Below are 13,640 nucleotides of genomic sequence, written 5' to 3' on the forward strand. Positions count from 1 at the left end.
ACAAGTCTAGATAAGAAAAGTAGATTATGGCCAAGGGATTCAACGAGCATAACATTTTGTATGGAGCTATCATGTGAGATGGCCACCTTACCAAGGCCAACCACCTTATCCTTTGAGTTGTCACCAAAAGTGACATACTTTCGAGGGCTGTCATTTTCAGCAAGCTCACAAAACATATCCTTGTCTCCGATCATGTGATCGGTACACCCACTATCAAGAACACATTCCTTTCCTCCAGCCATGTAGCCGCGAAGATTTGCCATAATACCAAAGTGTCTCATAGACTCATCAAGATCAAAGTCACTATCATCATCCTCATCATAGTATCCATTTTCAACATCGTCTTATGATTGATCAATTCCTAGAGAGGGTAATTCATTAGATAAATGGTCATCTTTATGAATTCCAATAGCTTCGAAGATGATATTGCTAATGATTCCAACATCTCCTTTGGCATACATAAGATTAGTAAGCTCAAATAGACAATCACCAAATTTAGAATCATTGATTTGGTTTGGTTTCGCTTTATTTCATCCCGTTATGAGACTTTTGTCCGGTTGAGCAAATCGAACGTACAAACAGACGTACACTCAAAACTAACAAGAGCCGGCCGGCCGGCCCATATCTCTATTTTTAAATTGCCAAACAAACGAAGCTGCCTGCCCGTATCGATGGAGGGACCCACTGCGTACGGAGGCAGCGCCGCTGGCTGGCTTTCCTTACATGAGTCCAAATCCTGGTCCTATTCCTATTCCTATTCCTACTCCTATTTAGATTCCTACAGGAGTCCGAAACCTACTTAGAGGCGGGCATCGTTGGTGCTACAAATACATCCTATCTCCAGTGATTTTTCATGTGACACAATCCCAGGTTTTTGGTTCAATTAACTTGTCAGTTTCACGCGTCGTCACCTTCGGTTCAATTAAGCTGTTTGTTGTCAGCTTTACAATTAACCTGCCAGTTTCACAGGTTGTCACCTTCGTTTCAATTAAGCTCTTTGACAAGTCAGCTTTACATCAGGTATTTTTGTTAACTGTTACCATATACGACATCCTTCAACATGTCTATGAACACTGGTACCTGTAATGAAAAAATGACATGTATCATCAGCGATTTGGAATATCCAAACAAGTAGTATATCAAAGTTTACTTTGAGCAAGAAATTTACAACATTTATATGCGACAAATTGAATCATATTTAAACACCATTATTGACAAGGAAAAAATAGATGCAATGATTCGACTAGAATTTAAGTGTTCTGGTGGCACTAACCTCATCTACTTTCAGTCTGGCTTGACTTAGGCTCGACATTGCCGTGCCGCAAGCTTCCACTCTCGCCTCTGCTGTCTTCGCTGGAACTCGTCTGCCCGTGCTCCTCCTGAGGTATTTACTGTATTTTGAAAAGATCAATACAAATGTGTAAGCAATGTGTGAGTACATATAAGAGGTAATGCGTGCGTGCATACAAAGAGATATTACAATTTAAGTTGTTCAAATTATTTAAAACAACAAGTGACGAGTCGATATGCTGATATACAAAGACTCATAGACATGTTAATCTATGTACCATTTAGATGTGGCTCGGAACATACACTAAAAATTGATAAGTCAGTAAAAGAAAAAAAATCATGATGCATATCATCGTTGATCAGCAGTAATTTTAGCTTATTTAACAATCAACGCAAACAAGGGAATAATGTACGCTTCTGGAACAAATCAATGAGAAGTCAGCATTTTCGCGTATCTAATTTGTTATGCACACCATAAGCAAGTTGATTTGGAGATCAATCGTTTGAGCAAAAAGATAGAATCAAAAGTTCCCCTGGGAAGCACCACATGTATGAGCTTAGCATATAGAAGGCCAATAGATTTTAATTTTGAAAATAGGCAAAAACAATAATAATAATAGGACTAATAAAAAATAGCAATGTGTGTATCGATTATATACAACAGCAGTTCCTGTTACATATCGAGTTGCATGAGTTGAACCCATGCATAGTGTATCAATGGCTGCACCAGGGCCATTTAGTTGAAAAACAGTTGAAAAATAGAGAAATACTCATAGGTCTTAGCATTATATAAATCCTACCAGCTAGAATGACTTAGCTGTATCCTCTGTTTTCATTTCACTTGGTAAGATAAGTGTTGTTTGAAGAGTAAATACTATATCAGCACAAATGTCTATTCCCCACAAGAAACTTATATCCTCTGTTTTCATTTCACTTGGTAAGATAAGTGTTGTTTGAAGAGTAAATACTATATCAGCAAATGTCTGTGCTAACCAAGTTCCCATTTTTAATAAATAATATTTGTTTACACTTAACTCTCATGCAGGCTGGCAGGCATTTTTGACAATATCAAAGAATGGATGCTAAGGAGCAACGAAGGAAGAGAGAAAGAGAGCGCTATGCAGAGATGACCGACGAAAAAAAACAGGAAAAACTCAAAAAACGCCGCGAAGCCTATCAACATCAGAAAGAAAAAAAAAAGCAGAGCTCTATGCACAGATGACCCATGAAGCACAGATGAACGATGAAGCACATATGACCAATGAAGCAAGACAGAAAAAACTCAAAAAACGCCGTGAAGCCTATCAACAAAAGAAAGAAAAAAGAGCAGAGCTCAATGCACATATGACCGATGGAGAAAAGCAGGAAAAACTCAAAAGACGCCGTGAAGCCTATCAACAAAAGAAAGAAAAGATATGTGCACAGCATAGGCAGATATATGCAAATATGCAGTCAGAACAAAAAAAGCTAGAATAGAACATATAAATGAATTGAAGCGCAGCACAGCAAACAAAGACTCAATTGCGATGCAAAAGCCTGCATATAGCTCAACTAAACAAGAAGTTAGTATTTCTACCCCTTCTGTAAATCACAGAAAGCATGTCACGCTAGGAGAAAGACAAACATTGCTGCACCGCCGTAACAAACAATTCACGACAAGACGGAGGAAAAAAGTTTCAGTATCATCAAAAGAAGATGCATCCATGACGGAAATCGGCAACAATGACACAGAGCCTCTACATCAACCACAAGTAATGATTTACGGTAAAAATCTAAATTTGATACAATACTAGCATTCAAAGTAAATATACATGTGTTTGTACAACTAACCATATTTTGTGGACAGACATCCCCTCATCAATGTTTCCAAGCATGAAAGAAGCAGATACCCCAACAAAGACATTATACAATGGCGATCACAATAAGGTGGCTTCATGGCCAGACATCCCCTCTTCAATGTCTCCTACAATCAAAGAAGTAGATGCACAAATAGAATCATTCTACAATGATGTTCGCGGTATGATAATCAATTGGATATACTTTTATACAATACAAAAACTATATGCATATCTATATAAATAAAAAATTCTACACAACAAATAATAAAGTCATGTGTGAGAAAGACACAGCCATCAAAGAAGCAGACGCACCAACACAATCAATCCACAATGAGGATCATGGTAAGGTTATCAATTTCATATATATTGTTATGCAGTACAGAGAAATATAATATATATATATATATATATATAAGATTACAACACAGGTAATGACGAAATCATATTTGAAGAAGATACAAACGAGGACGAACACATGTTCTCTGGTCAAGGTATGCCCAATACAATTTAAATAGATTCGAATCATTATATTTCTCCTTTACTAAAAATTTTATGCTACAAACCATACTAGAATGGGGCAGAGAAGTGGAAATTGAAATCAAAGAAGACGAAGAAATTCACAAGTCTGATCCATATGATTTTGTCTACAGTAACATACCAAAAAAAACACATGTGCTCAAACCGGAAGAGAATTGCAGATTATGTCATGCAAAAAAATTCAAGTATGAAACTAAGGGGTTATGCTGCAGAAAAGGACAGATAAGACTGGCCAATCCAGATACACCACCTGAACTCATGAGACTTTGGACAAGCAACGACTCTGATGCAAGACATTTTCGGCAAAATATAAGATTTTTCAATGGACACTTCTCATTTACTACTCTATATTGTCACCTTGACAGAGACACAACTGACATGCGAACAGCTGGTATTTACACCTTTCGAGCTCATGGTCAGATCTATCACAACATACATTCATTTGGTAATAGTCACTCAGATCCAAAGCATTTGGAGCTATACTTCTACGACGATGATCCAAGCTTAGAGCATCGATATCGTCGTTGCCGCGAGGAAATGTATGAGCAAGACAAGCATGTGATTGGAATAATAACCAACATCCTACGCGGTAACCCGTACTCTCAACAGTTTAGGAGTTTGGGACAAGCCCAAAACCTTGAGGACTACAGAGTCATCTTGAACCTTGACCAAAGATTGGACCAGAGAACATACAACGCACCAATCAATTCAGAGGTAGCTGCAGTGTGGATTGAAGGAAATGAAAGAAGAGATACTTATGACAGGAGTGTAATACTACATGGGAACAACAACGAAAAAGAGCACATTCGATCATATTACGGGTGCTATGATCCGTTGTCGTATCCTCTATTCTTTCCAAGAGCTGAACTGGGTTGGCATAGGAAAATCCCAAAGAAGAATACACAAGAGGAAGACATTGGTGCTGATAATATCAATAATGACGAGGACCCAGGTAAAAAATTCATATACTATTATATTCAAAATTCAATTTTCATATATGGTACAGTACAAACTTATGCGACTAACTCTTTATGTTGCAATTTTTGCATAGATTCGGTCAACGGCTTGTGGGTAACCATGAAAGAATACTACTGCTATAAATTATACATGACCAAGCATATTCAACCCAATATTGCATGGCGGATGGCTTTTCCAGCAGTTTGTTGTAGATACATACATCAAGATTGAAAGCTCCAGACTGGATTACATGTGGCATCATCAAAAGAAAATAAGGGCAGATCTATACCAAGGCCTTCTAGACAGCATTCAAGCCGGAGAACAGAATGGAGATGCAGTCGGAAAACAGAGAGTACTTGCCTCATCATTTATTGGAGGGCCACGAGATAAGCTTCGTCGGTATCTGGATGCGATGGCTTTAGTTAGAAAATATGGAAAGCCAGACGTATTCCTAACAATGACCTGCAATCCCAACTGGGAAGAGATCACACGTGAACTAGAGTTTGGACAAACACCACAAGATCGCCCAGACATTGTCGTTCGTGTTTTCAGGGCGAAGCTAGAAGAAATGAAGAAGCAACTATTTGAGAAGGCCATTCTTGGAAAGGTTACGGCATATACATATGTCGTAGAGTTCCAAAAGAGGGGATTACCCCATGCTCACTTTTTGCTCATCATGACCGGAAAATACAAGTACACATGTCCAGAACAGTATGACAGAATCATCTCCGCTGAGCTCCCTAACAAGCACAAGTACCCAGAGGTATATAAAATGGTAATCAAACATATGATGCATGGTCCTTGCGGTGCATTGAATAAATTTTCCCCATGCACAAAGAATCGTCCGTCATGCAAGAACAATTATCCAAGGCCATTTAACGAAACTACGATTCAAGGCAAGGACTCATACCCAGTATATAGGAGACGCAATGACGGCCGGACCGAAACGGTAAGAAATTGCAAACTAGATAACAGATGGGTGGTTCCTTACAACCCCTATCTGTTAAGGATGTTCAACTACCACATAAATGTTGAGATATGCTCAAGCATTAAAGCTGTTAAGTACCTCTTCAAGTACATCTACAAGGGACATGACCGAGCATCTGTATCTGTAACCGACAAAGTAGACGAAGTCGAAATCGACGAGATTAAACAGTACAGAGACGCACGGTGGGTGACTCCTCCGGAAGCAATGTGGAGAATATATGGCTTTGAACTAAGCAAAATGCACCCACCAGTCTTGCAACTGCAGCTACATCTCCCAAATATGCACATGGTTTCATATCATGGCACAGAAACAATAAAGAATGTTCTCGACCGTGATGGCACGGAAAGATCAATGTTGACTGCGTACTTTGAAGCAAACAGTTTACATGAGAAAGCACGAGGCATACTATACAGAGATTTTCCGGAATATTATACTTGGCAAAGACAAGAGAAGTTTTGGCAAGAGAGGAAGCGAGCCGCTGTGTTCCAGGTTGGCAGGATCGTCTCAGCACACCCGGCTGAAGGAGAACGATACTATCTACGAGTCCTCCTCAACCACGTGACAGGCGCCACCAGCTACGAAGACCTACGAACAGTCAATGGACAAGTAATGCCAACCTTCCGTGAAGCTGCAGAAAAACAGGGGCTCATTGAGGCAGACAACACATTAGACGAATGCATGGCAGAAGCAGAGTTGTTTCGAATGCCATCATCTCTACGAAGGCTATTCGCGACAATCCTGGTTTTTTGCGAGCCCAGCGACGTCCGTGGTCTATGGAACAAACACCTCGAGGCAATGTCAGAGGACTACAGCAGAAACTGCAAATGCAAGCACACGGTCGAACAAATGGTGCTGAGAAATCTTAGGGACATGTTGCACTCAATGGGAAAAGATATAGAATCTTTTCCTCTTCCAGAGATCGACACACAGCATGAGATGACAAACGGCGTGCCTAGGGAAATCATTGAGGAGACCTCCACACGAGGTGGACCCTGAGGACACATTGTTGCATAAAAACCTAAATACCGAGCAAAGGATGGCCTATGACGAAATCCTAGCCACAGTTGACTGCCAAAGAGGAGGTATATTCTTTGTCGATGGGCCGGGAGGCACAGGAAAAACTTTTCTTTACAGGGCGCTCTTGGCCACAGTACGCGGACAAGGCAAGATTGCAGTGGCGACAGCCACTTCCGGTGTTGCTGCTTCCATAATGCCTGGAGGGAGGACCGCACACTCAAGGTTCAAAATTCCACTAAAAATAGATGATGGTGCTATTTGTAGCTTCACAAAACAAAGTGGGACAGCCAAGCTACTCCAAGCAGCATCACTAATAATCTGGGATGAAGCATCTATGACTAAGAGGCAAACAGTGGAGGCGCTAGACAAAAGCATGAGGGACATAATGGACAGACCAGATCTTCCTTTTGGTGGAAAAACGGTCGTATTTGGGGGAGATTTTAGACAAGTGCTCCCTGTTGTCCGAAAGGGGACAAGGGCCCAGATAGTAGATGCATCGCTACGCACGTCAGAGCTCTGGAATTGCATGCGTCAGTGGAAGCTTGTGCGCAACATGAGGGCTCAAAACGACCCTTGGTTCGCAGAATACCTACTACGCATTGGAAATGGAACTGAGAAGACAAATGATGATGGTGAAATACTTCTACCTAGAAGTATATGTGTGGCAAATAAGACGGATGATAATGGCTTGGATAGACTCATTGACAGTATCTACCAAACAGGCAATGCTTCCCTAATAAAGGATCCAAAGTACATCACATCAAGAGCAATTTTATCCACAAGGAACGACTGCGTGGACAAAATCAACTTAAAAATGATTGATCGCTTCCAGGGGGAGGAGATGGTGTACCACAGCTTTGATTCCGTAGAAGACGACCCACATAACTACTATCCACCAGAATACTTAAACACCCTAACCCCAAATGGACTGCCTCCACATATGTTGAAGCTCAAAATAAATTGCCCAATCATACTACTCAGGAACATCGACCCTGCTAATGGACTCTGCAACGGTACGAGGTTGGTCGTGCGTGGATTTCAAAAAAATGCAATTGACGCAGAGATTGTGGTGGGACAGCACTCTGGAATGCGAGTTTTCCTGCCTCGGATACCATTATGTCCCTCTGACGATGACATGTTCCCGTTCAGTTTCAAGAGGAAACAGTTCCCAATCAGGCTCAGTTTTGCAATGACAATAAACAAATCACAAGGACAGACAATACCAAATGTCGGCATCTACCTGCCTGAACCGGTTTCTTCACATGGTCAGTTATATGTCGCGCTTTCTAGAGCAACTGCGACATCAAACATAAAGGTTCTAACAGGTACACATGATGAGAACAAGCAGAAGAATAAAAATACCACTACATGCGACACATACACAAAGGGGGAGAAGAATAGGAAGAGCACTACAAGCGAGACATATACGAAAAATATTGTATACACGGAAGTATTAACCAAATAGGTAATGCAACCTTTTAATTTCTTGTTCAAAATTTCAGTTTCTACTTGGTAGGATCATCATTTAAGAAAAACTTAAGTATTTTTATATTTCACATTGCATTGCTTCTTTTCTAACCTTAAATATATTACTTGGATTCTACAGGAACATTAAAGCCAAGTGACAACTTCACAGTTGGAATTCAAAACTTGATCGTCTTGGAGGAGACTAACTCATTTGTGTATATACAAATCATTTATGGTATATTTCTCATGTATAATGTCCTGAGCGAACAAATTATGTGTCCACTAACTCATTCATGGTTTTTCTATAGAAATAATTCTAAGTATATATACAAATTTAGCACCAAAATGTGTAACTAAGGGCAGAAAGAGACTTACAAGCCAAAATAAGAACATATTTGTCACCTTGGAAATGCTGCTGTTGCCCAGATTTTTCTAAACATCACATTCTCTACATACCCCGAAACCTGAAATATAAACGACCAATTATGGCTGTACAAGCTGTACCAAAATTTCTACTATGCAATCCTCAAAGAATTTCGACTGCAATTATATGTTTCTGCGTGAGATTAACTGCTCCCAAGTGAAGCTTACTCCAAGATTAGACAGTAGAAAAACAAAAACAGGATCACCCAAATTCTATTTTTTCTCTCCGATTCTAAAATGACTCTAATGCTAACTTCATTATGCTGTCCTTTTTGACCAAAATATTGAGGATCCCCGTCAAATCATTATGCTGTCCTTTTCTCATGGATCAGTGGCAAAATCTATTAGAGATGTTCTCCCATCCTTTTTAGCCAAATCCAACATCACTAAAAAAGAGTCAAATTCAATCTAAATATACTTTCGAGTGTGTGCTCTCTCATTACAGGATGCACTGTACTCTCAAAATTTGTGCCCGACATACTTATCAGAATGCAAGTATCTATCTCAACATTTCTTTTGCTCAAAAATTCGCAAGATCATCCGACCAGTAAATGTGTTACTCACACGCATGCATGCATGCACACATGCACACACACACACACACAAATGTCACTGACATGAGACACCAAGATAAAACTTGATCTCCAGATGCAGAAACTCTACCATGAAGCAATGTCATTCTGTCATAGAATCCCTTTCTTGCAAGTCATGCCCCAAGTTGCCATTTCTTATAGTAGCCTATTAAGAGCAAGGATCCTAAATTAATATCAATAAAAGTACCACTGTGTGTTCACCATCCAACAATGATATACTGTGTGGTAAACTCGAGTTCACAGTTGTCAATACCTGAATCCATCAAGTAACTGGAGTAGTCGAGCACGTAAGCGAGCTGCGAGCGCCTTCCCGGATTGAATGTGGGAGCCAAGCACGAGGCCGACTATCACAGGGGCACGAGACGCACTGAACCTCGGGCCGCTCCGAGATGCCTGCTCCCGCATCGTGTCCAGCACGCTCCTCTAGCTCGCATCTGGATCTGCGCTGGGACATGTGTACGGCGACGGCAGAGTCGATCTAGGGAAGGCCGACGGTGTTAGCGGCAAGGCGAGGTTATGGTGGGGAGAGGAGGCGGCGGCGCAAGGCCGTGGGGAGGGGGAGAGGATGCGCTGGGCGACGATGTGGCGGGAGAGGATGCGGCGTGCGACTGCGTGCCGGGGAGAGGAAGCAGTGGGGAGAGCAGGTGAGGCCTCGCGCCGGCGGCGGGGACGAAAGGAATGGAAGTGAGGGGCGGCCACCATGGAATGGGGGAGCGGTGGGAAGGGATAAGAAGAAGAAGAAAATTAGACAAAGGGGATGAGAAGAACTTCTTTTTTGAAGTGAAAGAGGGAGCGTCATGCGTGTCTCTTGTTTCATTTTTACCGAATAACCAATTTGGTCAAGTAATAGACGTTCCTCTCAGAAAAAAAATAGAGGCATTGTCCAAGATACCTCTTTCAGTCATTTGGTTTATATCGGGTGTGTCTGTTTTAGATTGGTGGGTGCGATTTTTTTATACAGCCGCATGGGTTTAGAAAAAAAATCCAGTCATGTTTTTCTGTAAAATTTGATAATTGTCTTTGTTGAATAAATTTAAATTCCATAATCATGCATGTCATCTTGTGGTCTATCGGTGTGGGACCCAATTTAGGTAGTGTCTTGGATGGGACACCCGGCTTTAGATGTTAGGCTTTGATGCAATGTCTGTTTGGTATTAGGCCCGGACATTTGGCATGCCTTCATCAAGGGGATAGGAGTAGCAACGATATTGCGAAGATGGTGGCTTCAGGCTTATTGATGTATCACCTTGTATGGTCTTTGTGAATAATTAATAATATGGTTGCATGCATCGTCCAGATGTAGAGGCCGGGGGTATATCCTCCTTTTTAAAAAAAAATCTCGTGGTCTGTGGATGGTGTCTGTTTGGATTCGTGGGTGCGATCTTTTTATACAACCACAGGGGTTTAAAAAAATATTTAGTCAGGTTTTCTGTAAAAATTGATATTGTCTTTATTGAATATATTTAAATACTATAATCATGCAGGTCATCTTGTGGTCTGTGGATGTTAAATTTTATGAAAGAAAGCAGATAACATATTCCTAAAATTAAGACCATTGAAATTGCTATTGCTCTTTAAAAAATCACTTTTGAGCTTTGTGCCAATCAATTTCTACCTTCGTGTACGGCTTAACTTTCATTTTGCTATCGATGTAGATGTAATTTTGCTTCAAGGCTGGCAGTAGCAATTCTTCGGAGCTACTGCCAGTAATTGACAGTGAGGAAAGTGTTTTGATCAGTACCTTTTGTTCTCTTTCGCATGGGGAGTTCCTATAGGTATTAGTATATAATGGTTTGTTCAGTGATTTAGGACACACCCTGCTGAAGATAGGTGTTCACATGCTTCATGCTTTTACATATCTGCTTTTTCACGTGTGGGTCCATATTTCTTGAGAGGATAGGGCTAATTCAAAAATATTCTATGTCTCAAAACATGAAAACGCACGCAATAATTTATAAGTTTTGGTGTTTGCTAAACTTCAGTTCTGTTTCGAAAGATACATACATTATTATTTTAGTTCACTTTAAGAAATGAGTAATTATATGTCATATGTACTTGGAGTGAGGGTATTGTTCAAACATAGGCTTTATGGTTTTTACTATGCAACTACAACCATCGTCACTTGCATTTAATGTGCTATTCTTGGCAGCAGACTGATATGGTTAGTTCGTAAAGTTCTTCAATAAATTAGGAAGATATTGTAAAAAAAATTGCACATGTTCGACTGTCTCATGCTATTAACGGAACCCTGTGGATGTTGTTCTTAACTTGGTGTACTTATAAATTGTTTTTCGAGACCAATCTGTGTGGAGTTTCACTCGATCTGTTAAAACTTCCTATGTTTGCATCTTTATTTGCACTTCGATGGCGATGCAGAGTTGAAGTAGATGTCAACGAAGGAAATGAGGCGAGAATTTTCAAATGCAAAATTCATAATCCAAAAATAAAAAATGCAACCCGGTGCAACGCACAGGCACTTTTACTAGTTTTCTCAAAGCAATAGACTTATGAAGAATCTCATCTAAATTTTGCAAGGAATAATTTGAAAATCGTTCCTCGATAAATCTCCATATGGTGTAAGCACAATCAAGTTTCTAGGTAATCCTCTAGTGATTAGATTGACGGCTCTAAGATTATGAATCATGTCAATAGACTCATCAAGGGTAGGATTCAAGGGGTCAACAAGCCACGCACAAGGAGTAGTAATGTACTTGTTCAAGTGATATTCATTGAAAATCTCAAGCATCTCAATTTTCCACTCATGAAAGAACTCTCCATCAAGTATAGGTACTCTATGTCTAAGACTCCCAACGTAGACTCATCCATCTTTCTCCAATGGTGATTAAACCAAAGCAATGGAGACCAATGCTCTGATACCAATTGCAGGATCGAGAAGAGGTGTCTAGAGGGGGGCGGGGTGAGTAGACCCTCAACAAGGAAAAGTAGCAGTTTTTAATTTCTTTAAGTTGAGGTGGAGTTTTGGCACAAGTTTAAACATTCCCAATACATTTCAAGCAAGCATGGAAAGATTATATGAGCAGCGGAAAGTAAATCATGCAACTTGCAAGAAAGTAAAGGGACGTGATTGGAGTGTGCAAACACAATTGGAGACACGGAGATTTTGGCCTGGTTCCGATAGGTGGTGCTATCGTACATCCACATTGATGGAGACTTCAACCCACGAAGGGTAATGGTTGCGCGAGTCCACGGAGGGCTCCACCCACGATGGGTCCACGAAGAAGCAACCTTATCTATCCCATCATGGACATCACCCGCGAAGGACTTGCCTCACTAGGGTAGATCTTCAGGAAGTAGGTCATCTCCTTGCCCGTACAAACTCTTTGGTTCAACTCCAAAATCTTGACAGAGGCTCCCAAGTGAGACCTAACCAATCTAGGAGACACCATCCTCCAAAAGATAATAGATGGTGTGTTGATGATGAACTCCTTGCTCTTGTGCTTCAAATGATAGTCTCCCAAACACGCAACTCTCGCTCAAAGATTTGGATTTGGTGGAAAAATGATTTGAGTGGAAAGCAACTTGGGGAAGGCTAGAGATCAAGATTCTTATGGTTGGATTGAAATATCTTGGTCTCAACACATGAGTAGGTGGTTCTCTCTCAGAAAATGAATTGTAGAAGTGTAGGCACGTTCTGATGGCTCTCTCCACGAATGAAGAGTGAGTGGAGGGGTATAAATAGCCTCCACACAAAATCTAACCGTTACACACAATTTACCAAACTCGGTGCGACTTAATCATAAAACTCGGTCAGACTGATTTAGTTCAAAATGTGAACGTTAGGCTTTTCCGTGGGACCAATATGATCAACACGGCGGGACCAATGTGTTAGGGTTAGGGTAAAGCTTCATCTCGGTTTGATCGATTACACAAACTGGGTGGGACCGATTCTGGTAATAAGCTAACCAGAGAGTTGGTCAAGCAAACTCGGTGAGGCCAATTACATATCTCGGTGAGACCGAAATTATTGCAACAAGAATCAGAGAGTTTGCAAGCCCATCTCGGTGAGACCGGGATCCCTTCGGTGACACCGAATTGATTTGGGTTTCTAGCAGTGGCTATGTTAAGAGAACTCGGTGGCGCCGGGTAGATCAAATCAGTAGGGTCGAGTTTGACCTTTGGTTTGGGACATATGTGGATATGAGAAAGTGGTTGAGGGCTTTGGAGCATATCACTAAGCACTTTGAGCAAGCAAGTCATTAAGCAACACCACATCCCCTTTTAATAGTATTGGCTTTTCCTATGGACTCAATGTGATCTTGGATCACTAGAATGAAAATGTAGAGTCCTGAGCACTTGAGCTTTTGCCAATCTTCTGTCCTTAGCATCTTGAAGGGGTTTCCACATCCTCTTGTCCACACCACTCCACTATTGAACTTATCTGAAATATACTAGATAAAAATATTAGTCCAACAAGAGATATGTTGACATTAATTACCAAAATCACCCAGGGAGAACTTGTGCTTTCACGCCCCACTCAGCATTTTTACAATCGAAAAACCGCTAGCAGTT

General features: G+C 40.8%; 2 long non-coding RNA genes across 3 annotated transcripts; one reads left to right on the forward strand and one right to left on the reverse strand.

Annotated features, from left to right (window-relative positions):
• Positions 1-1,004: 1,004 nt before the first annotated feature.
• On the reverse strand, positions 1,005-9,860 carry LOC123188226 (uncharacterized). Of its 2 annotated transcripts, XR_006494394.1 has the most exons (5): positions 9,364-9,860; positions 9,181-9,255; positions 8,470-8,558; positions 3,121-3,253; positions 1,005-1,391 (listed from the first exon to the last, which is right to left on the reverse strand). It is a non-coding gene; the product is annotated as an uncharacterized lncRNA (long non-coding RNA). The 2 variants fall into 2 exon arrangements; XR_006494395.1 differs by lacking the exon at positions 9,181-9,255 and having other exon boundaries at positions 1,009-1,391; positions 9,364-9,857.
• On the forward strand, positions 3,274-4,120 carry LOC123188227 (uncharacterized). Its single transcript, XR_006494396.1, has 3 exons — positions 3,274-3,470; positions 3,557-3,619; positions 3,700-4,120. It is a non-coding gene; the product is annotated as an uncharacterized lncRNA (long non-coding RNA).
• Positions 9,861-13,640: the final 3,780 nt, after the last annotated feature.

The sequence above is a fragment of the Triticum aestivum genome, chromosome 2A (genome assembly GCF_018294505.1).
Source record: "Triticum aestivum cultivar Chinese Spring chromosome 2A, IWGSC CS RefSeq v2.1, whole genome shotgun sequence".
NCBI classification, from domain to species: Eukaryota; Viridiplantae; Streptophyta; class Magnoliopsida; order Poales; family Poaceae; genus Triticum; species Triticum aestivum.